The following is a 25555-nucleotide window of genomic DNA, read 5'->3' on the forward strand; positions in this document are numbered from 1 at the left end:
GCTGAGGGATGTGGTCTGTGGTGTTATTAGTGACAGATGTGGAGAAGACATTAGGGAGGCTCACCCCGATGCTGAGATGATCCGAAGAAATGCCCATCAATACAGGAGAAGCATCAATAACCTTCCCCGCTATGCCAGGCAAATGTTTCCATATTCTCTCTACTCCCTCACACTCACTGTATATCTGTTATATTCCTGATGAAGGGCTTTTGCCTGAAACGTCGATTTTCCTGCTCCTCTTAGGCTGCCTGACCTGCTCTGCTTTTCCAGCACCACTCTGATGTAAATCTTGTTTCCAGCATTTACAGTCCTCACTTTTGCCATATCTGTTATAGCACCTACACCCGAATAAGGCTCTTGCTCCACCACTCTCACTATTGCATGCGACACTCTTTTTCCTTCATTCTTTCTGTCACTGAAAGCAAATTAGTTTGAATTTATTGTTTTGCCAACATCGAACCAGTAAGGCGATTTAAAAATGCGGACATTCTGAAGGTTGGAGAGAGAGAAGATGCCATCGAGTCGGAAGAAGCCTGTGGATCAACCATCTTGCTCTGCAAGACATTAGGAAATAATCTCTATCAAAGATATTTGTTCATATGAAACTTATTCACATTAAACAGAAATATGACGACCCAGGGTATTCATCAGCCGGAAGAGTGACGTCACAGAGGATGGCTGTGGCTGTGTGGCTTTGGAATTAAGTTGATGTAATCTTCATAAGAGTCTTATTGAAACCGCATAATGTTATTTAGTTGGAGTCAGATAATCAGCAGTTGTGGCGGGGATTAGATTTGTGAATACTTGTTGTGTAACGTTCACTTTTAGAGTTAATAAAAAAATGACATTATTTTCTTTAAATAGTGAAATGTGGGAGTTCTCTGTCACTCATATTCTAATAGATTACGAGGTGAGGTGAGCTTTCCTGGGTGTTCACTTTTATTAACAGAGGGGTTCACCGCCATATTGTAACACTTGCAAAGACCAACAGAGAGCAACGAAAAAATAAATAAGGAGTTAGAAAATTAAATATGAGAGTAAGTAAGCCAATCTTGTAAAGGCCGATTGTGAGAGCTTGTTTCAATACATAACAGGCAAACGAGAGGCAAAAATAGGCATTTGATCACTAGAAATTGACACTAGAGAGATAGTAGTGCGGAACAAGGAAATGGCTGAGGAGCTGAATAATTACTTCGCGTCAGTCTTCACGGTGGAAGACACGAGTAATATCCCAAAAATTACAAACAGTGAGTGGACAGAGCTAGGTATGGTGGCCATCACCAAGGAGAAAGTGCTGGGAAAAACTGAATGGCCTGATGGCAAGTAAATCACCTGGACCAGATGGACGTTAATCCAGAATTCTAAGGCAGATAGCTGATGACACAGTGACGGCATTGGTAGTGATCTTTCAGGAGTCGCGCGAATCAGGGAGATTCCCAGAGAACTGGAAAATAGCTAACGTGATGCCCCTGTTTAAAAAATGGAGTAAAGCAAAATACGGAAACTTACAGACTGACTAATCTAAACTTGGCTATGTGTAAGATCCTGGAATCCATTGTGAAGGATGAGATTTCTTAATACTTGGAGGTGGATGGTAAAGTAGGACAAATTTAGCATGCTTTCATCAAGGGGAGGTCATGCCTGGAAAACCTGTTAGAAAACCTTGAGGACGTAAAGAGCAGCTTCGAACAAGGAAAGGCAATGGATGTCATCCACCTGGACGTCCAGAAGGCCTTTGGCAATGTGCTGACTGGAGGCTACTGAGTAAGGCAAGGGCCCATTGTGTTCGAGGCAAGGTGCTAGCATGGATAGAAGTTTAGCTGTCTGGCAGGAAGCAAAGAGTGTCCTTCTCAGGTTGACAGTAGGTGACAAGTGGTGTTCCATACGTCTCAGTGTTGGGATCACAAGTTTTCACTTTATACATTAACGATCCAGATGAAGGAACTGAAGAAATTCAGGCTACATTTGAAGATGATACAATGATAGGTGTAGGAACAGGTCGGGTCAAGAAGGATTTGGACAGATTAGGATAATGGGCACAAAAAGTGGTAAATGCAGTACAAAGTGGGAAATTGTGGGAACATGCACTTTGGTAGAAAGAATACAAACATGGACTACTTTCTAAATGGGGAGAAAATTCAGATATCTGGAGTGCAAAGGGAATTGGGAGTTCTACTCCAGGATTCGCTCAACGTAAACTCGCAGGTTTAGTCATTAGTTCGGAAGGCAAATGCAATGACGGCATTTATTTTGAAAGGATTTGAATGTTAAAGCAGGGACGTACTTCTGAGGCTCCATAAGGCTTTTGTCAGACCATATTTGGAGCATTGTGCGCTGGTTTGAGCCACATATCTCAGGAAGGATGTGTTGGCCTTGGATCCAAGCTGTGTATGAAAGTGGTCTCCCACCTCTTTAAAGAGTGTCTCCTCATAGATAGGTTACTGAGTATCAAAGAGATCAAGGGTTACAGGGAAAAAGCAGGAGAATGTGGATGAGCAACTTGTCAGGCATAATTGAATGGTGAATCAGAATCGATGGGCTGGATGATCTAATTTCGGTTCCTATGTCCGATGATCTTATGGTCGTAAGCCGCAGCCGATTGCTTCCTTTCTATCACTGTGACACTCTTGACAGCAAAGTGCAAGAGTAAAAAAATCCCTGAGTCATCTTTACCAAACATGGAGGATTCCTGTTGAGGATTCATGGGAATCGCTCCACTGCTCGAAGGAAAGGAAATTCTGTCAAATCCAACTGTTCCAGGAAGAAGTCTCATATCTGCTGTTTCTTTGAGTAGAATAATATCGGAGACAGAATAGCAGTTGGGACACATTATCACTTTTCCATTTGATATGAGTTCAACTGCTAGGCAACTTGGAAACCTTTCCTTATTCTTTTTCGTCTTAAGACATGTGTGTTTGTGTATGTGTCTGTATGTGCGTAACTCTGTGTCTCACATTTTTCGCGAAAATGACCTAGGTTACACTTAAAACCTGTTGCAACCAGTGGCGAAGTGGGGCTGGTAAAGGAAACAGTGACCCTCCAACAGTGGTTGGAGCGGGAATGAGGCATTATCACGGGGCTGTTCAAATGGAATTCTTTTCCCCCGAAGTTTCATCCCAAGATGGCAGCTCATCACCACCACTTCCAGCGCAATTACACATGGTCCATAAATGTTGGCCTCTCAACAACAGACACATTCCATGAACAAATCAAAAATTATAAACTGCAGCAGAATTAATTGGGTAGGAGCAAGACTGATAGATAAATCTCTGGTGCCTTCCAGATTAGTGCTGCCTGTGCACTTTGACTTTGTGCAGTTTCCTAGTATTTATTCAAAGTTGAGTTTATTCAACATGTGCCAGACATGTGAATGGAGGAAAATTGTGGACAGACAGAAAAGTGCTGCGGAGACCACACTCAGATCAGCCATGATCTTACTGCCTGGCCGAGCAATGACAACGTGTCTAATGACCTACTCCTGCTCCTCAGGTCTCTGTTCCTATGTTCCATTCAGTCCTTACAACCACTTGTATAGGAGCAGATGGAGACCACTTGCTCCAAATACCTGGTTCGCTGTATTACAGGATATCATTCAGTCCCTCAACGCTGTGTGGTTTGTTGTGGGTTGGAAAATGTGATGGGAAATCCAAGCTGTGTATGAAAGTGGTCTCCCACCTCTTTAAAGAGTGTCTCCTCTCTGCAAGTGGTGTTTCATTTGTTGGTCATGTTGTAGACCCAGATTCATGTGAATATCGGGCCCATATCTCTCCCAGAGATGGCTCACAGGATACATGTCTCTCACAACCCTCAACATTCAATAACAGCACTTCCAGGAAAATTGCAACCATTCATTTTCCAAAGACAGAATACGAGAACATAAGAAACAGGAGTAGGTAATTTGGATGCCCACGCCATTGTATGCGATCATGTCTGACCGATTGTTGGCATTAACTCTATTTTAATGGCCAATTCTTGACACCCCCTCAGGTCTCTGACAGGTCAAAAATCCATCTATCTCCTCGTTAAATACTTGCAGTGATCTAGTTCCCCTAACTTTCTAGACCTGAGAATTGCTGACATTCACTACCCTCTATGAGAATAAAACACTCTCCAGACAGACACCATCCTATTAACATTAACAGATGGGGTTAACCGATCTGCTCAGGTTTGAGGGATTGACCCAGATATCAAGGCAGGATATGATTGAAGATTTTATCTTCAGAGGCACTTAAATATCCAGAATCATGTATCCCGAATAAAATAAAATTAAAATACAAGCCATGGAATTTATCACCTTCTCAGTGTCTGTGCAGAACATAACGAGTGTTTGTCCATCACCATCAAGTTTCAATGCAATGACCTCTTATTCTCTGACAGTGCCGCAGAATAATCTTCATTCACTCCTCTTTTACCATCAGCCCAGGGATTACTATGGTGAAGTCTCTTTCTACTGTCTCTGTTGCAATGAGATAATTCCTTTAAAGGTGAGAAAAACTATCCGCAGTATCCCAAATACTGCCTCAACAACAATATCAGTGATAATCATAATAATTCCTTCCCCTAACTTCCCGGTCTCCCATTCTTTATTATGACGCAAAACCTCATTCCATCCCTATGCACTGCCACTGACGTGGAATTTAATAGTTTCTTACATTTGTATGTCAGCATCATTAAAGCCAGCAGCAGAGGAGCCGGTGGAGATGATCATCACTCTTGGGGATAGACTCAGTGAGAAATATTTCACTTGAAATAGGGAATGGTCACCTACCTGAATGGAAATGAAGTGTAGGAATAAGGAAAACAGGCACAAGAAGGGACCTAACTTTACCTTTTTTCTTCTCTCACCGGATGTGTGCAGCCCTGGCCAGGCCAGCATGTTATATGGATCTTGAACTGAGTGACTGGTTCAGCTGTTCCACAGGACAGTAAAGAGTAAAACACATTGTTGTGAGTTTGCACAGACCTGACTGGGGAAGGATAACCCATTGATTTCTTTGAAGGACATGATGAAATAAGATGGGATTTGTCTCACAAATGATGATAGTTTCATTTCAATTACATTAATTTCCTTTTGAGATATCAACAGATTATTATTCTGTGACTCTAGCTTATGTGTAATGTCTAAAGCAGCATGCAGTGCCTGACCGTCTGACGGATTCTGTGCAGTGAACAAGTTCAACATACTCAAGCGCAATTATTCTGTAATTAACATGTGGTCAGATAGGACTTGATAACGTGTGTCCAGATTGAGAACAGTCTGGTTCTCCTCGCATATTGGTGAGTAATTTGTCATGAGTAATTTGCTCGATACAATTTGTGAGGAATAGAATATTTCATTGGAATTGAAAATGTTAACGTCCACCTTTCTAAATTTTAACTAATATCGGAAGCAATTCAGTTTAACCTGGCTTAATGAACAGATATAATAACTTACCAGGAACACCAACTATAGCGAGAATGGGATAATAACCACATTGAATAACCAGCAGAAGATTATAAATCCACCAAGCTAATGATATTCTAGGCTGGGAAATCCAGTAAAGACCATAGGATAAACTCCTGTCCATTGTCAGAATATTCCATTCTATTGTTTTCAGATTCTGATCCATTGTTGGAAAATTCCAGTCTAATGTTCTCAGATTATGATCTCTCCTCCGGTCGCTTTGGAGGAGCTGATCCCTGTTCGTGCTGTCGGTGACCTCCTGCTCATACTCTGGGATAATTCATTGAACCGAATCCTTAATTACTAGAAGAGGCAACTCCACCCATGACACATTTAGGATCCACGGAGACTGACATCAATACCATTCGATGAACTAATAGCTCCAGTTAACCGGTTTCAGTTCAATAATATCTTATTAAAATTCAAAATATGATTAATATTTACACATTCTGATATGAATATGTGAAGGGGACTGAGGGAACGAATGTCGGGGCTTGTAGGGCAATTCAATTCAATCTGTCTTGGATATGGGAGTAATACTGGAGATTTATCGGAACGTGAAAATACTTCCCTGTTTTTAAATGGAAGCATACGTCCTGTACCTGCTGCTCATGCATCACAATATCAATGAAACATTGAGAGAATTCTATCATCCATGATCTTGAAGAAAATGTCCTTTAGACTATGTGCGTTTACAAAAGACAATGGCATTATGTTAACAGAGAATTATAGATAAGAGACAATGGGGACTGCAAATGCTGCAGAATTCAGTATAGATAAAGTGTGGTGGTGGAAAAGGCACGGCTGGTCAGCCAAGATCCGAGGAGCAGGAGAGTCAACTTTTCAGTCAGGTTCCTTCTTCATGACTGGGGAGGGGTAAGAGGGCTGAGAGAAAATGGGTGGTGGGGTGAGGCTGGGGAAAGGTAGTTGATACGAGGATGAAGGTGGGAGGTGATAGTGATAGGTCGCCGGGGAGTGTGGAGCGGTCGATGGGAAGGAACATGGACAGGTAGGTCACCTCGAGAAGGCGGATCTGAGTTAGAGAGTTGGATTTTGGATCTAGGTGGGTGAGGGTGGTTTGGAAACTGGTCAATTCAATGTTCATGGCTTGTGTTTGTAGGCTCCCGAGGCAGAAGATGAAGTGTTCATGGTAAGAACCTGGTATTTCTCTTCCCAACCCTCTCTAGCATAATAATATCCCTCCTATAACATAACGACTAGAATTGCACACAGTGCAACAGAAAAGGCTTCATCAGTGTTCTGCACAACCTCAGCATTACTTCTCAACTTCTAGTCGCAAAGTTCTGAGCAATGAAGTAACCTTAAACACCCTGCAGCACAAACTTCAAAGAATTATACCTGCGCCCCGGGACCCTCTTTTCTAAATAACTATCAAAACCCAGCATTAATTGTACAAACCCTCCCCTTGTTTGATTTATCAAAATGCAATACCTCGCATGTGTCCAAGTTAAACTCCATCTGCCATACATCCGCCAAGTGAGAGATATCACTACCCCTTCTACATTCCCCCTTCGGATTAAAAGGACACTCCCCTTACCATTAGGTCCACAAACAACAGCTTTGACTTTCCCTAAGATGCAGAGCTTGGTTTGCTTTGCGCAGAGGGAGGAGTGGGTAAGGAGAAGCTGGATAGTGAACAGTTACCTTGTATGACATCATGATTTTAGGAAGAGGAAAGCCACATGTTAGAGATTTGAAATAGTGACCGGTGCTTTGGACCCAGAATTTCCTCATCTCTGGTGTTCAGTATTGATATCTACCCGAGAACCTTCATAGTGCAGAGTGTGTTTGCAGGATTTCTTTCCCTGGTATAGTAGACTACTAATAACAGCCATTTAAACCGGAAATCATAGCCAAGCAATTAAAGATTTTCATAGTTTATCTCAATGGCACAGCGAATGCACTCAACATCCTATAGTTGAGGCTAATAACTTGTACTTTTTTTCAATGAGAAATGTCCCCTGTATAATTTTATAATGTGAACCAGAATTAATAAATCCATATACTTAAAATAGGACCCAAAATCTGGGCATGGTTTAGCATGGTTTAGGCCTTGTGTAGTGGATTGTGCCCACGTTTCTGAGCCAGAACTCTGAATTCGATTCCAGTCCATGAACGTATGGTAGTGCCCATATCTCTGGAGAAGGTGTAGTGTGTTTTCATGTCCTGTGGAGGTGTATCACAGCATGTTACAACAGGCTGAAGAACAAACACACAGGAGCATCATGTATCAGCTTTAGGGACTAATGATGAATGATGGTAGTGAATGATTTACTGTGCCGTAAATTCAAGTCTCAAATACTACCGAGCTGTTTCACAATATATCTGAACAAGTTGATTAAACATTTTTGGAATCGTGCCTTGATGGAGAAGGAAGAGGTACGACGACTGAATTTGAGTGCTTAGACCCAGGATGACTAAAAACACCACCATTCGTCTTGATTGGAGTCACATTTACACTTTCTAGAGGTTTATAAAATTATGAAGGGCATGGATAGGGTGAGTGGTCAAGGTTTTTTTCCCCCCAAGGTAGGAGAGTCTAAAACTAGAATGCATATATTTAAGGTGAGAGGAGAAATATTTGAAAGATAATGAGAAGCAACTTTTTTTTGCTGCAGAGGATGGTGCTTCTATGGAATAAGCTGCCAGAGAAACTGGTGAAGGCTGGAACAATTACAGCATTTAAAAGGCAACTGGATGGCTTCATGATTAGTTGGACTTGGGCCAAATGCTGGCAAATGTGAGTGGATTAATTTAGAATATTTGGATGGCATGAGCGAGTTGAAGGGTCTGTCTCCCAGTTGTACATCTCTATGAATCATTTATTTACTCAATGAAGGTCTCTTTGTAATCTTCAGTTGTTTTTCATTGTACAAACACTGTCCACTGTACACCCAAACTCGATGTCATCCACAAATTTACGAAATATACCTTCTATAACTCTCATCTAAATCATTTATTTAAATTACAAACAAAAGTGAACCCAACAATTTTGCCTCTGGATCATCGCTGCCCACAGGCTTCCAGTTCAAAAAACAACCATCCACCACCACCCTGTCTCCTGCCATTAAACAGATATACGCAGAACATACACACACATACAGAGACACCGATGCAACCATGTCTTTAAGACGCAGGTTAGATTAAAACCACGATCAAGAGTGACAGTGAGAAGGCGGGGAATATCTACCCGAGAACCTTCATAGTGCAGAGTGTGTTTGCAGGATTTCTTTCCCTGATATAGTAGACTGCTAATAACAGCCAGTTAAACCGGAAATCATCGCCAAGCAATTAAAGATGTTCATAGTTTATCTCAATGGCACAGTGAATGCACTCAACATCCTATAGTTGAGGCTAATAACTTGTACTTTTTTTCAATGAGAAATGTCCCCTGTATAATTTGATAATGTGAACCAGAATTAATAAATCCATATACTTAAAATAGGACCCAAAATCTGGGCATGGTTTAGGCCTTGTGTAGTGGGTTGTGCCCACGTTTCTGAGCCGGAACTCTGAATTCGATTCCAGTCTATGAACGTATGGTAGTGCCCATATCTCTGGAGAAGGTGTAGTGTGTTTTCATGTCCTGTGGAGGTGGATCACAGCATGTTACAACAGGCTGAAGAACAAACACACAGGAGCATCATGTATCAGCTTTAGGGACTAATGATGAATGATGGTAGTGAATGATTTACTGTGCCGTAAATTCTAGTCTCAAATCCTACAGAGCTGTTTCACAATATATCTGAACAAGTTGATTAAACATTTTTGGAATCGTGCCTTGATGGAGAAGGAAGAGGTACGACTACTGAATTTGAGTGCTTAGACCCAGGATGACTGAAAGCACCACCATTCGTCTTGATTGGAGTCACATTTATACTTTCTAGCGGTTTATAAAATTATGAAGGGCATGGATAGGGTGAGTGGTCAAGGTTTTTTCCCCCAAGGTAGGAGAGTCTAAAACTAGAATGCATATATTTAAGGTGAGAAGAGAAATATTTGAAAGATAATGAGAAGCAATTTTTTTTTTTTGCTGCAGAGGATGGTGCTTCTATGGAATAAGCTGCCAGAGAAACTGGTGAAGGCTGGAACAATTACAGCATTTAAAAGGCAACTGGATGGCTTTATGATTAGTTGGACTTGGGCCAAATGCTGGCAAATGTGAGTGGATTAATTTAGAATATTTGGATGGCATGAGCGAGTTGAAGGGTCTGTCTCCCAGTTGTACATCTCTATGAATCATTTATTTACTCAATGAAGGTCTCTTTGTAATCTTCAGTTGTTTTTCATTGTACAAACACTGTCCACTGTACACCCAAACTCGATGTCATCCACAAATTTACGAAATATACCTTCTATAACTCTCATCTAAATCATTTATTTAAATTACAAACAAAAGTGAACCCAACAATTTTGCCTCTGGATCATCGCTGCCCACAGGCTTCCAGTTCAAAAAACAACCATCCACCACCACCGTGTCTCCTGCCATTAAACAGATATACGCAGAACATACACGCAATCACACACACATACAGAGACACCGATGCAAACATGTCTTTAAGACACAGGTTAGATTAAAACCACGATCAAGAGTGACAATGAGAAGGCGGGGAAATTGTGTTGAGAAACACACCAGACAGGATCAAACTGCAAAGTAGACTTGATGGGCCAAATGGCCTAACTCCAGATTCCTATGCTCTGTGGCCTTAAGGTGTCAGGATTATTTTCCAAGGGTGCAGTAGAAGCTAAGTTGAACAGTCAATGGGACTGTGGCATTCGTTTGAGGGGATGAATGGTATATGCTTGTTCCTATTTGCTGTGCCCTTGTATCTGAAAAGAGGAGGTGACTTGCTGTGAGGTTAACACACTTTAAAATGAAAGGGGTCTCCCATTTTTCCTTTGTTCCTTTCTCCTTTGGATTGTGTGATCTGTGGCGTTCTCATCCCCCGGGGACAGTGAAGTCTGGATCATTGAGGATATTCAAGGCTGACCTTGACTGTCCTTTGATGGATAGGGGAGGGAATGTTTATTGGGAACTGACAGGATAGGGGTATTCAGCTGCAATCAGACCAGCCATGATATTTCTAAATTAAGCAACAGGCTGGAGGGTCCGAATGGCCAACTGCTGCTCCTGACTCATACGTTGTTCTGTCAATTTACTCTCAAGACTGTTACAGAGGGAGAGAATGATCCGATTCAGCTAGTCAGCATCGTGACAACGCAGCAGGAGAAGGCCATAATGCCCATCCATAGGGTTAGATAAGAATAGAATGAAGTACCCAACTCATTCCAGTAAATTACACAGCTTAGGAGGGCGCCATATAACCATCCCAGGCTGTTAAGCAGGAGCAGGGGCACCCTGGGTAGCTGTCAGGAAATACAGAGTAGAGATCATTATTCATTTTGTGTTGGAAAGCTATAACTATTGGAATACTTTAGGGATCTACATGAGTTCATCAAAAATTACAATCCATACAAATAAATTTGATGAAGGGGATGGAGCTCAGTTTGCTCATGCACCAGGATAGTCATAAGGTGTCAGGATTATTTTCCAAAGGTGCAGTAGAAGCTAAGTTTGATAAATACTTGACTGAACAGTCAATGGGACTGTGGCATTCGTTTGAGGGGATGAATGGTATATGATTGTTCCTATTTGCTGTGCCCTTGTATCTGAAAAGAGGAGGTGACTTGCTGTGAGGTTAACACACTTTAAAATGAAAGGGGTCTCCTATTTTTCCTTTGTTCCTTTCTCCTTTGGATTGTGTGATCTGTGGCGTTCTCATCCCCCGGGGACAGTGAAGTCTGGATTATTGAGGATATTCAAGGCTGACCTTGACTGTCCTTTGATGGACAGGGGAGGGAATGTTTATTGGGAATTCAGCTGCAATCAGACCAGCCATGATGTTTCTAAATTAAGCAACAGGCTGGAGGGTCCGAATGTCCAACTGCTGCTCCTGACTCATACGTTGTTCTGTCAATTTACTCTCAATACTGTTACAGAGGGAGAGAATGATCCGATTCAGCTAGTCAGCATCGTGACAACGCTGCAGGAGAAGGCCATAATGCCCATCCATGGGGTTAGATAAGAATAGAATGAAGTACCCAACTCATTCCAGTAAATTACACAGCATAGGAGGGCGCCATATAACCATCCCAGGCTGTTACGCAGGAGCAGGGGCACCCTGGGTAGCTGTCAGGAAATACAGAGTAGAGATCATTATTCATTTTGTGTTGGAAAGCTATAACTATTGGAATACTTTAGGGATCTACATGAGTTCATCAAAAATTACAATCCATACAAATAAATTTGATGAAGGGGATGGAGCTCAGTTTGCTCATGCACCAGGATAGTCATTCAATGAGATGTCAAATGGAGACAGAGCGTCTGAAATGGAACACAGACAGGGGAGGGGCAGAGCGTCGACAATGGGATACAGACCCGGGTAGGGCAGAGCGTCTGAAATGGGGTACAGACATGGCGAGGGCAGTGCGTCTGCAATGGGACACAGCCGGGGAGGGAAGAGCGTCTGCAATGGGATAGAGACAGGGGGCGGGCAGAGAGTCTGCAATGGGTTTCAGATAGGGGAGGGCAGAACATCTGAAATGAGATACAGACAGGGGAGGGCAGAGCGACTGCAATGAAATACAGAGACGGGGAGGGCAGGGCGTCTGCAATGGGATACATACAGGGAGAGGGCAGAGCGTCTCCAATGGGATGCAGACGGGGAGGGCAGAGCGTCTGCAATGGGATACAGGCAGAGGAAGGCAGAGCATCTGCAATGGCATACAGACAGAGGAGGGCAAAGCGTCTGCAATGGGATACAGACAGGGGGAGGACAGGGAATCTGCAGTGAGAGACAGACAGGGGAAGGCAGAGGGTCTGCAATGGGGTATAGACATTGGAGGGCATAGCGTCTGCAATAGGAGACAGACAGGTGACGGCAGAGCGTCTGCAATCGGAAATAGACGTTGGACGGCATAGCGTCTACATGGGAGACAGACAGGGGAGGGCAGAGCGTCTGCAATGGGATACAGACAGGGGAGGTCAGAGCGTCTGCAATGGGAGACAGACAGGGGAGGGCAGAGCATCTGCAATGGGAGACAGACAGGGGAGGACAGAGCGTCTGCAATGTGATACAGACATTGGATGGCATAGCGTCTGCAATGAGAGACAGACAGGTGAGGGCAGAGTGTCTGCAATGGGAAGCAGACAGTGGAAGGTTGGGCGCCTGCAATGGGCGACAGACAGGGGAGGGCAGAGCGTCTGCAATGGGATACAGACAGGGGAGAGTAGAGCGTCTGCAATGGGATACAGACAGGGGAGAGTCGAGCATCTGCAATGGGACACAGACAGGACGAGAGCAGAGTGTCTGCAATGGGAGACAGACAGGGGAGGGCAGAGGTTTGCAATGGGATACAGACAGGAGGAGGGAAGAGCATCTGCATTAGGATACAGACGGGGAACGGCAGCGCGTCTGCAATGGGATACAGAGAGGGAGAGACCAGCGCATTTGCAATGGCATACAGTCAGAAGACGGCTGTGAGCAAAACTTCAGCAAAAAAAAAATCAGTGAATGTAGGCGATGGGAACTTTTTGTTTCGTGGAAAAGACAAAACAGCACAAAATAATTTAAATGCAAGGAGAATGCAGAACTCAGTGGTACAGAGGGGTTTGCATGTCTTCGTACATGAATCACATCAAATTACTCTGAAGATGTTGCAAGTGATTTGGAATGGAAATGGAATGATTCTGTTTCGTGCAAGGGGTGTTGGGTATGGTCTAAGCCATGTTTTTTGCATCAGTGCAGGGAATTGCTGAGATTAAATCATATGTACTATGTGTAGTTATAACTACTTAAACTGAAAAATAATGGTTCAGAAACGTTTCAAAGATATTGCCCTTTACTCGTTCTTGGGATGAAGGCATTCCGTTATAAAGAATTAACAGTTCAGCCTTGAGAATGATAGATGTTTTATTGACCATATAAGATCTTGAGAAGAGTGTATTTGGTGAATATGGATGGATATTTCTTCTTTTGTGGGAGAATAAAACTGGGGAAGTTATTTAAGAATTCGACAGGTTGAAAGGAAAGGTCATTGGACCGAAAGTTTGAACTCTGATTTCTCTTCATATATGCTGTCAGACAGGCCGAGCTGTTCCAGCAATTTCTGTATTTTTTTAAGAATAAAACATACTCATCTTAGCACAGATATTGTGAAGAAACGAAACGCTCATTTTTACATTATGCAGGCACATACAAACACATCTTCAAAGCAAGTACGGTCATTTAATGTTAATGAATTGATTCTGTGTACGACAACAGCAATAATACTGGAATCGAGAATGTGATGGAGTCATATAGTTCGGACAATGTTCAAGGAAAGCTCACATGGTCCAGTTTGGGTCTGATAATGTTACTGATTTAACTTACAGATGGAAAAATGTAGCCTATCTGTGAAGGGACAGTCTATTGCTCCCTTTCTGTTTCCCTGTCGCTCATCACAGCACTGTGTTGGAGTGAAATTAAAAGCCTAGTCGTCTTTCCCAGTCATGGAGGATTCCTGATGAGGATTCATTAGAATCTCCCCACTGCCTGAAGCAAAGCAATTCAACCAAATCCAACTGTTTCAGGAAGAAATCCCATTGTCAAAAGGTTGTGCGAGCAGAATAACTTCAGAAGTAACTATTCAGACTCGATAGTGTGGGGAACAAGCAAGTGATTCTGTGGCTGCAAATAGGAATCCAGGATGGTGTATAGCCTCCTGCGTGCCAGGGTCCAGGATGTGTCGGAGCGGCTGCAGAACGTTCCCACAGGGTCGGGGAGCAGCCCGAAGTCTTTGTGCACATTAGTAGAAATGACACATGTAGAAATAGTGATGAGGTCCTGCAGAGTGATGATATGGAACTGAGAAAAAGGGTAGAAGACTGGACCACGACAGTGGGTAATATCTGGTTTACTTTCAGGGCTCCGTGCTCGTGAGGGTGAGAACAGGAGGATATGGCAGATGAATGTGTGGCTAACGAATTGGTGCAGGGGGCAGAGATTTTTGGATCAATGGGATCTTTTGGGGGGCAGAGGTGACCTGTTCAGGAAGGGTGGGTTGTACCTGAACTGGAAGGCGATCAATATCCTGGCCAGCAGGTTTGATAGTGCTGCAAGGGCGGATTTCAACTTGATTGGCTGGGGTTGGGGAGGGGTGGAATCCTCAACAGCAGGGAGGCAAGTGCGAGGCTGGAAGGAGATACAGTAATCAGAAACAGAAAAGTGAAGAGACAGGTCAGGCTAGATCACGACAGGGAGCAAGGTATGCCTGTTGGATTAAATTGCATTTGTTTCAATGCAAGATGGCTGGCAGATAAGACTGATGAACCCAGGGCGTGGATATGCACGTGGGACTAGGATATTATAGCCATTACAGAAACATGGCTAAGGGAGGGACAGGATTGGCAGCTTAATGTACCAGGGTAAAGTTGCTTTATGCGGGACAGAGATGGTGGAAGGAGGGGAGGGGGAGTTTCATTTTTGATCAACGCGAGTATCACAGCAGTGATCAGAGATAAAATAACTGAAGGAACATCCAGTGAGGATTTGTGAGGGAGCGTAGAAATAAGAAGGGAATGGTGATATTATTTGTGTTGTTCCAAAGGCCCCCAAATAGTAAACGAGGAATTAGCGGAACAAAAATATGTAGAGCGATTGGGGAGACTTGCAGGGCCAATGGGATTGCATTAGTAGGAGATTTTAATTTTCGTAACATAGACTGGGAATGACATAGAATTAAAGACTGAGACGGGGTGCATCTACGAAGTGTATTCAGAAACGTTTCCTCAAGCAGTACGTAGAGGGTGCAACTGGGGAAGGGTCAAAATTTGACCTACTCTCAGAACTAGGGCAGGACAGTTGATTGTGGTGACAATGGGGGAGCACTCTGGGACCAGTGACCATAGTTATATTAATTTTAACATAGTTATGAAAACGTACAAAACAGGCCCACATGTTCAAGTTCTAAATTGGGAAAAGGCGAATTTTGATGGAATTAGGCAGGAGCTTGTAGGGGTTGGTTGGAGGAGTTTGTTTAAAGGCAAAGGGATCCCCTCAAGTGGGAGGCCTTTAAAAGTGAAACGTCTAGAGTTCAAGGTCTATATGTTCCTGTGAGGGTAAAGGGCAAGGTTGGCGGAAGAGGGAAGCATGGATGTCACGAGATATTGAGGCTTTGACCAGCAAAAAGGAGGCGTGGCTCAGGTCCAGGCAGCAGGGATCGAGGGAATCCCTGGAGGTATACAGGGGATGCAGTAATTTACTGAAGAAGGAAATCAGGAGGGCAAAAAGGGGGCACAAGATAGCTTTGGCTGAGAAGACTATGGTGAATCCAAAAAGGTTCTTTATGTATATTAAAGTAAAAGGAATAACTAAATGAGAATATGACCCCACAATGTCCAAAGTGGACATGCATGTCGAGAACCATAGGTGATGTGAGAGATTCTCAATGAATATTTCTCTTCTGCCTTAACCGTGAAGAAATACATGAAGATTTGGGAGGTGGACAATGGTCGTAGTGTTATCTTGGGATGAGTCAATATCACAGGAGAAGACGTGTTGGATGCATTAGAATGTATGAAGGTGATAAATCTCTTGGTCCTAAACAGATGCATCTAAGAAAACTGCAAGAGGCTACAGAAGAAACTACGGGGACCCTGGTTTATATTTTTTTATCATCGTTAGCTACAGTTTAGGTTCCAGAATATTGCAGATTAGCAAATGTTGTGCCATTATTCAAGAAGGGAAAAAATGAAAAATCTGCTTTCTATAGACTAGGAAACCCTACATCTGTGGTAGGTCGGTTACTTGAGAAGTCTCTGAGGGATGAGATATGCATGCATTTGGAAAGATAAGGTTTGCTTAGAAATAGTTTTTTTGACAGATTCCCTACAGCATGGAAACAGGCCATTTGGCCCAACAAGACCGCATCTATATTTACCACTGACGAATGCATAATACACGATGGGGAGCTGAGCATGGCCAATTCACCTGACCTATACATCTTTGGATTATGGAAGTAAAATGGAGCACCCAGAGGAAACCCACACAAACATAGTAAGAATGTGCAAACACCACATAGAGAGTCATCCGAAGCTGGAACCAAACCCGGATTCGTGGCACTATGGGGCAGCAGTACTAGCCACTGAACCACCATGCCACCCTTGTTATTTTTCAATACAGTTCAATGACACAGGGACAAAATCTATTCTGCCTTTCATCCATGATGCACTTTCCAGTATCACATACCATGGATAATTTATTCTCCACTGAAAGTGTCATCTTATTATTATTTATTAGTTTGTTATTATTAATTTTAATAATTATTATTAATAGTTGTTTTTAGACTGGAAAGATTGCTTGGCTTTTAGGAGTGGGAGATCATGCCTCTCAAATTTGTTTGAGTTCATTGATTAAATGACCAGGAATGTTGATGAGGGTTCGGCGGTAGACGTAGTCTGTATAGTTTTCAGTAAGGCCTTTCAAAAGGTTACCATTGATAGGCTGGTCTTGAAGGTTATAATCTTCGAGGAGAAACTGAGGACTGCAGATGCTGGAGATCAGAGCTGAAAATTTGTTGCTGGAAAAGCGCAGCAAGCCAGGCAGTATCCAAGGAACAGGTGAATCGACGTTTCGGGCATGAGCCCTTCTTCAGGAATGAGGAAAGTGTGTCCAGCAGGCTAAGATAAAAGGTAGGCAGGAGGGACTTGGGGGAGGGGCGTTGGAAATGCGATAGGTGGAGGGAGGTCAAGGTGAGGGTGATAGGCCGGTGTGGGGTGGGGGCGGAGAGGTCAGGAAGAAGATTGCAGGTAAAGAAGGCGGTGCTGAGTTCTAGGGATTTGACTGAAACAAGGTGGGGGGAGAGGAAATGTGGAAACTGGAGAAATCTGAGTTCATCCCTTGTGGTTGGAGGGTTCCGAGACGGAAGCTGAGGCGCTCTTCCTCCAACCATCGTGTTGCCATGGTCTGGCGATGGAGGAGTCCAAGGACCTGTATGTCCTTGGTGGAGTGGGAGAGGGAGTTGAAGTGTTGAGCCACGGGGTGGTTGGATTGATTGGTCCGGGTGTCCCAGAGGTTTTCTCTGAAACATTCCGCAAGTAGGCGGCCTGTCTCCCCAATATAGAGGAGGCCACATCGGGTGCAGCGGATGCAATAGATGATGTGTGTGGAGGTGCAGGTGAATTTGTGGCGGACATGGAAGTGTCCTTTGGTGCCTTGGAGGGAAGTAAGGGGGGAGGTGTGGGCGCAAGTTTTGCATTTCTTGCGGTTGCAGGAGAAGGTGCCGGGAGTGGAGGTTGGGTTGGTGGGCGGGGTGTGGACCTGACAAGGGGGTCCCGGAGGGAGTGGTCTTTACGGAACGCTGATAGGGGAGGGGAGGGAAATATATCCCTGGTGGTGGGGTCCGTTTGGAGGTGGCGGAAATGACGGCGGATGATACGCTGTACATAGAGGTTGGTGGGGTAGTAGGTGAGGACCAGTGTGGTTCTGTCGTGGTGGCGATTGAATGGGCAGGGCTTAAGGGCAGAGGAGCGGGAAGTGGAAGAGCTGCAGTGGAGGGCATCGTCGACCACGTCTGCGGGGAAATTGCGGTCCTTGAAGAAGGAGGCCATCTGGTTTGTACGGTTTTGGAACTGGTCCTTCTGGGAGCAGATGCGGCCGAGACGAAGAAATTGGGAATATGGGATGGCATTTTAACAGGGGGCAGGGTGGGAGGAGTGTAGTCTAGGTAGCTGTGGGAGTCGGTCGGTTTATAGTAAATGTCCGTGTTGATTCGGTCGCCCGAGATAGAAATGGAAAGGTCTAGGAAGGGGAGGGAGGAGTCTGAGACGGTCCAGGTGAATTTGAGTTCGGGGTGGAAGGCGTTGGTAAAGTGGATGAACTGTTCAACCTCCTCGTGGGAGCACGAGGCGGCGCCAATACAGTCATCGACGTCGCAGAGGAAAAGGTGGGGTGTGGTGCCAGTGTAGCTGCGGAAGATGGACTGTTCCACATATCCTACGAAGAGGCAGGCATTGCTGGGGCCCTTGCGGGTGTCCATGGCTACTCCTTTGGTTTGGAGGAAGTGGGAGGATTGGAAAGAGAAGTTGTTCAGGGTGAGGACCAGTTCAGTCAGTCGAAGGAGGGTGTCAGTGGAAGGTTAGAATCGCATGGAATCCAGAGGGAGCTGGCAAATTGGACACACAATTGGGGTCATGGTAGTAAGCAATGGGTACTAGTGGAAGGATGCTCTCGGACTGGAGGCCTGTGACACATGAAGTGCCTCAGGGGTCAGTGCTGGGCACATTGCTGTTTGTTATCTGTGACAATGATATTCTTGCGAATGTACAAGGCATGATTAGGAATCTTGAAGATGACACTAAAATAGGTGGTATCGTGGACAGTGAGGAAGTATATCAGACATTGCAGGAGGGCCTTGTGATCAAACTGGAGAAGTGGGCCAAGGAATATATTGGCAACGTTAGATCAAGGTAGGAGTTTCATGGTGATTGGTAGGACCTTAAGGAGTGTAGTTCAGCAGAGGGACCATGGAGTTTAGGTCCACCGTTCACTGAAAGTGGGGTCATGTTTAGACATGGTAGTGAAGAAGGCTTTTGCCACACCAGCAAGCATCGTTCAGGACATGGAGGCGAGCAGTTGGGAAGTTATATTGAAGTTATTCAAGAAGTTGGTGAGGCTGCACTTGTAGTGCTGTGTTCAGTTTTAGTCACATTGCGATCGGAAGGATGCTTTTAATTTGGAATGTGTGCAGACGGAATTTACAAAAATGTTGCTAGAACTCAACAGTGTGAATCATAGGGAGAGGTTGGACAAGCGAGGACCTTTTTCTTTAGAGAATAGGAGACTGAGAGGGATCTTATATAAGTTTACATGGATAGGGTGAATGGATCCAGCCTTTTTTTCCTAGAGTTGGGGAATCGAGGAGGAGAGGGCATCAGTTTAAGGTGAGAGGGGAAAGAATAAAAGGGAAACTGGTGGAAACTGTTTGACACAGAGAATGATACATAAAAGGAATGAGCTGCCAACGGAAGTGGTTGACGATATTTAAACGGCATTTGGGCAAGTACATGGACGAGAATGCTATTGGCCATGTGCTGGGAAATTAGGTTAGTGTGATTGGATATTTGGGTCAGTATGGACGAGTTTAGGCCAAAGGGCCTCTCTGCCTCTCTCCATGCTGTAAGACTTGATGACTGCAAATAGAACAGCATTTGGGTCAAACTCTAATTTTTCCTTTGGTCATGAGTTCGAATCATAATTGGACAATATTCTTTCAAGTTAACTTTGCAGATATTTTGCTTTTCAGTTTGTTATCGACAATGTGCGTGTGTGTGTGTGTGTGCATGTGCGCGCATTTCTCAGTATTTTTCAAAGAGAAGTATCAATGTGCATATTTTCAATATCTTCTCGTCATTCTTCTTTCCATCATAGTTTGAGCAACTTTGTTTCGATCATAAAAAAGTGTTGGTTTAGTAGATTAAAGAAATCTGCCTGACCTGTTCCTAACACTGACCCTGACACAGTCTGAGAACTATACCATTGACCATATCACCAACCTAGTTATAAATATTTTTTTTTGGCCAGTGGAAGATTGGGCATAGAAAAGGGAGCAATAAGCCAAAAAAAAAAACACAGGGAATTATCGACTCAATCAGCCAACGTTAGTGTCGAGGAGTTCGTTGTAGGGGATTCTGAGGGATAGGATTTACATCTATTTAGAAAGACAGGGACTGATTAGGGAGAGTCAATGTGGATTTGTGTGATGGAAATCATGTCTAATTAATGTGATTGAGTATTATGAAGATGTGACAAAGAAGATTGAAGAAGACACTTTGGTGTACATTGTTTACACAGACATCAGCAAGACATTTAATACGGTACCTCATTGTAGACAGAACACTAAAATTAGGTTATGTGTAATCTAGGAAAAGCTAACAAATTGGATACAAAATTGGATTGAAGGTAATGGATTGTTTTCCAGACTGAAGACCTGTGGCCAGCGGTGTGCTGAAAGAATCAGTGCTGAGCTCACTGCTTTTCATCATGGATACAAACAACTTTGATGTAATTATTGAGGCATCGTTAGTACGTTTACAGATAACATCACCAAATTGGTGCAGTGGACAGTGAAGAAGATTATCTCAGAATATAACGGGATTCTTGACCATCAATGAGCCAAGATCTGGCAGATGGAGTTTAATTATATATTTGTGAGGTTTTGCATTTTGGTAAGTTAAAGCGAGGTAGTGCCCTGGGGAATGTTGTTGAACAAAGAGACCTACGGTCGAAGATTCATAGTTCCTTGAAAGTGGAGTTTAGGTCGGTAGAGTCCTGAGGAACGTGGTTGGCATGCTTGCCTTAATCGGTCAGAACATTGAGTACAGGACTTGGGATAGCGTGTTGCACTTGTACAGGACGTAGGTGAGGCCACTTTAAGAATGCCACGTACATGTCAGTTGAGTCTGCTAAAGGATGGATGTTGTTAAGCTTGAAAGCCTTCAGAAAAGGTTAACAAGATTTTCTGGAACCTGAGGGTTTGAGCTACAGAGAGATGATAAACAGGATGAGCTTTCCCCCATGGCCTGTCAGAGGCTGAATGGTGACATGACAGAGGTTTAAAAAAGTCCTGAGGGGCATGGATAGTCTGAATGGGCAAGATCTTTTTCCCAGTGTAGGGGCGTTCAGGACTGGACGGCATAGGGTGAAGGTGACAGGTCAAAGACTTAGAAGGGATCTGAGGGGAAACTTTTTCATACAGAGGCTGGTGGGTGTACTGTCGGGGGAAGTGTTGAAAGTGGGTACAATTACACGTTTAAAATGTATCTGGTACTTCTGGTATCTGTAAAAGGTACATAAATAGCAATGGTTCAGATGGATGTGGCAAGTGGGACGAGATCTGATTAAGATGCTTGATTGGCATGGACAATTTGGACAAAGGATCTGTTTCCACTCTGATGACTCTCTTATTCTCACAGCGATATGAGGAAAAATTCTAAAAGGGCCATTCGAATGGGAATTCTCTTCGCCAGAAGTTAGATGCTTGATTGGCATGGACAATTTGGACAAAGGATCTGTTTCCACTCTTATTCTCACAGTGATATGAGGAAAAATTCTAAACTGGCCATTCGAATGGGAATTCTCTTCGCCAGAAGTTTGTGGTGCTTCTCTGATTACAAGTATTCATAGCTGAGTTAGTTAAAGATCTGACAGAGAACTGAGTCACGGATAATGGGACACAGACAGGAAGATGAGACTGAGACCACAACCTGATCAGCCACAATCTTAATGCCTGGTGGAGAAGGCTCAAATTCTCTAATGACCCACTCCTGCTCTTCAGTCCCATGTTTCTGTATTCCATTCAACCCCTCTAGCCTGCGAGACAGGAGCAGTTGGAGTCCACTTACTGTTATAGCATGGTGCACAGAAACAGAGGAGACCATTTCGTCCTTCACGACTGTCCCACACGGTTTGGGAGATGTGGAAAATGTAATTGGAAGACCCAGGCTGGATATGAAAGAGGTCGCTCATCTCTTTTCAGAGAGCATCCTCTCTGTGTAACTTGTGCTTCATTCGTTGATGATGTTTGAGACCCAGATTCACTGTGACTATCAAATCTCACCCAGGAATTGGCTCATAAAATCCGCTGGTCTCCCTGATTACAACATTCCATGAAAGACCTCCCATGAAAATAACAACTACCAACTTTCCAATAACAGAATGGGAGAGCATCAGAAACAGGGGCAGGTCATTCCCATCCCAAGCCTGCCTTTCCTTCACTAAGATCAAGGCTGACCTGCTCCAAGTCTCAAATCTTCCTCAATGTCCAAGTTTTCTTGAGCACTTCCAAAGAACACAGAACAAAGAAGAGGACTGATTTGGAGGTGCTGGTGTTGGCCTGGGGTGTACAAAGTTAAAAAGCACACAAAACCAGGTTATAGTCCAACAGTTTTAATTGGAAGCACACTAGATTTCGGAGCGTCGCTCCTTCATCAGGTGATAGTGGAGTGCTTACGCCTAACACAGAATTTATAGCAGAACGTTACAGTGTGATTTAACTGAAATTATACAATGAAAAATGGGTTGTCTGTTAAGCCTTTCATCTGTTAGAATACCATGATAGTTTCACTTCTTTCATATGTAAATCACAAAACCTTTTTTGTTAAAAGTTGCATTCTCAGGTTAGCTGTTAATAATGGTGATAGCTACACAATATGTTGAAAGTTTGTGCCCCCCTGTGTTGTCTGTCTATTGCCATGATGTTATATTTAGGTTTATAACCTAAAAAGTGAGATAACGGAGTTTTAAATGAATTCATGCTGTTTTTGAGCTCAGAGTTCTACATGAATGTATGCAGTTAGGAACTTCAGCCCTCGACGTTGTGCCGTTTGTCCTACTCTAAGATCAGACTATCCTACATGCTTCCGTTCACTTTGTTCCATGTGCCTATCCAAGAGTCTCTTAAATTGCCTTCAAGTATTTGACACTACTACCACCGCTGGCAGTGCATTCGACACACCCAACACTCTCTGTGTAAAGAATCTACGCTGATATCTCCCCTAAACCTTCCTCCAATTACCTTAAAATTATGCCACCTAGTGATAGACATTTCTGCCCTCGGAAAATGTTTCTGGCCATTCACTCTCTGTTTTTCCAAATATGGGGACGGCAAACACGACGGGACACAACTTTAAAGTGAGGGGAGATAGGTATAAGACGGATGTTATAGGTAGTTTCTTTCCTCAGAGATTAGTAACGGTATGGAATGCTTTTCCTGCATCTGTAGTAGATTCGCCATGTTTATGTGCATTTAAGTTGTCATTGGACAGGCAAATGGACGTACATGGAATAGTGTAGGTGGGATGGGCTTCAGCTGAGTATGACAGGGCGGCACAACATCGAAGGCCGAAGGGCCTGTACCGCGCTATAATGTTCTATGTTCTCTGCCTCTCATCATCTAGTACACCTCTATCAAGTCACCTCTCATCTATTTTTCCTCCAGTGAGAAAAGCCCTCGATCCCTCACGGTTTCTTCATAAGACTTGCCCTCCTGTCGAGGCAGCATCCTGGTAAATCTCCTCTTTACCCTCTCTAAAGCTTTCTTATCCTTCCTATAATGAGTAGACCAGAACTGAACACAATATTCCCTGTGCGGTCTGAACAGGTCTCTATCGAGCTGCAGCATTACCTCGTGTCTCTTAAACTCAATCCCCCTGCAACTGATAGCCAACACACCATGCGCCACTTAACATCCCAAACAACTTGGATAGCAACTTTGAGGAATCTGTGGACACGGACCCCAAGAACCCTCTGTTCCTCCACACTGCCAAGAATTCTGCCTTTAGCCATGTATTTTACATTCACGTTCGAGCTTACAAGATGAATCACTTCAGTTTGAACTCCACCTGCACTTCTCAGCCCAGCTCTGCTTCCTGTCAATGTCCCATTGCAACCTACAATAGCCCTTCACATTCTGTACCACTCCAACCACCTTTGTGTCATCGGCTGATTTACTAGCCCACTCTTCAACACCCACATCCAGGTGCGGGACATCACTGGTCCCTTTCAGTGATCGAACACTCCTAAATCTCTGTGTAATAGAATTCCTGACATATGCTTCTACACCATGACCTAATGATACGAACAAATGAGGTAACACAGGGGCTCAGGTAAGAGACTGGTCCTGAACTCAAGGTAGTATTTGACTGAGGATGACGTCAAGGAACCTGAACAAAATCACACTTACTGAGAATTAATTAATTGTGACCTCTCCAGTGTTTGGTAAGATTCACGGCACAAGGGAAGATGATTATCATTGGTGGGCATCAGTCATCTCAGCCGTTGGACACATCTGCACGAGATCTTCAGCGTAGCTTCCACAGCCCAGGCACCTCCAGTTTGTCATCATATTATCCCGACCGTGTGGGGAAGGAGGCTATTCAGCCCATTGAGTCTAAACTGAGCAGATTGGATTCCCTACAGTGTGTAAACAGGACCTTCGGCCAACCATCCCATACCGACCCTCCAAAGAGTAACCCACCCAGACACATTTCCCTCTGACTAATGCACCTAACATAATGGACAATTTAGCATGGCCAATTCACCTGACCTGCACATCTTCGGACTGTGGGAGAAAACCGGAGCATCGGAGGAAACTCATGCAGACAAGTTGGGAATGTGCAAACTCCACACAGACAGTTGCCCAAGGCTGGAATCGAACCTGGCACCCTGGTGATGTGAGGCAGCATAGTTAGTTACTGAGCTACCATGCAGCAGAAGAGGGGGCATTCACTGCATTTTACAATATTTTCAGAAAAAGTGTCCCTCTTCAGCCCTTGAAACAGTCTGTGGCCATGTGCAGCAAGACTCGGACAACATTCAGGATCGTGCTTTTAAAGTCTGGGGAACATTTATGTAACAGCACTGTACATTTCCACAGTAAAAGGAGGAGTTCATTTAGCAGCTCAATCTGGTTTCACAAGAATGTGGGGAAGCCATTCATCCCATCAAAACTACTGGACAAAAGAAGGATAGACGATCCAGTCCCTTCTCCCTGTTGCACAGGAAGGTGGGAGTCTGCTTTCTCCCACATGTCACGTGCATTGTATCAGAAAGAACCATTTCACACCCGGAGTCACTTACAAACGAACAGGAAGAGGTTACTCAGGTTGTCAAGCCACTAACACAAGAACAGGAAAGTGTCAGTGATGCTCCAACATCACAAACAAATGGAGCAGGGGCTGCAGAGACAGACATCTCCAAATTGATCCACATGCCTTAATTACTCATGATACATATGTGTAACTTTAACATGGTTTTCTGGCAGTCGGAATGAGGCCAACATTTTTTTAGCCATTCTCCAAGTTATCTTCCATCTCCAAGAAGGCAGACATATGGTCTCCGTGGAGGTCAGAAACATTTGGGGAATAACTAACTGTTTCAGAATGATGGTATTTTGGCTGCTGACAGGGTTGTGTACAAAGTGACATTCAATGCAGTGTCACACAGTAACTGTGTATTAAAGTGTTTAGAGTTCATTCAGAGCCTGCACCTCTCT

This window comes from Chiloscyllium plagiosum, chromosome 8 (assembly GCF_004010195.1).
Source record: "Chiloscyllium plagiosum isolate BGI_BamShark_2017 chromosome 8, ASM401019v2, whole genome shotgun sequence".
NCBI classification, from domain to species: domain Eukaryota; kingdom Metazoa; phylum Chordata; class Chondrichthyes; order Orectolobiformes; family Hemiscylliidae; genus Chiloscyllium; species Chiloscyllium plagiosum.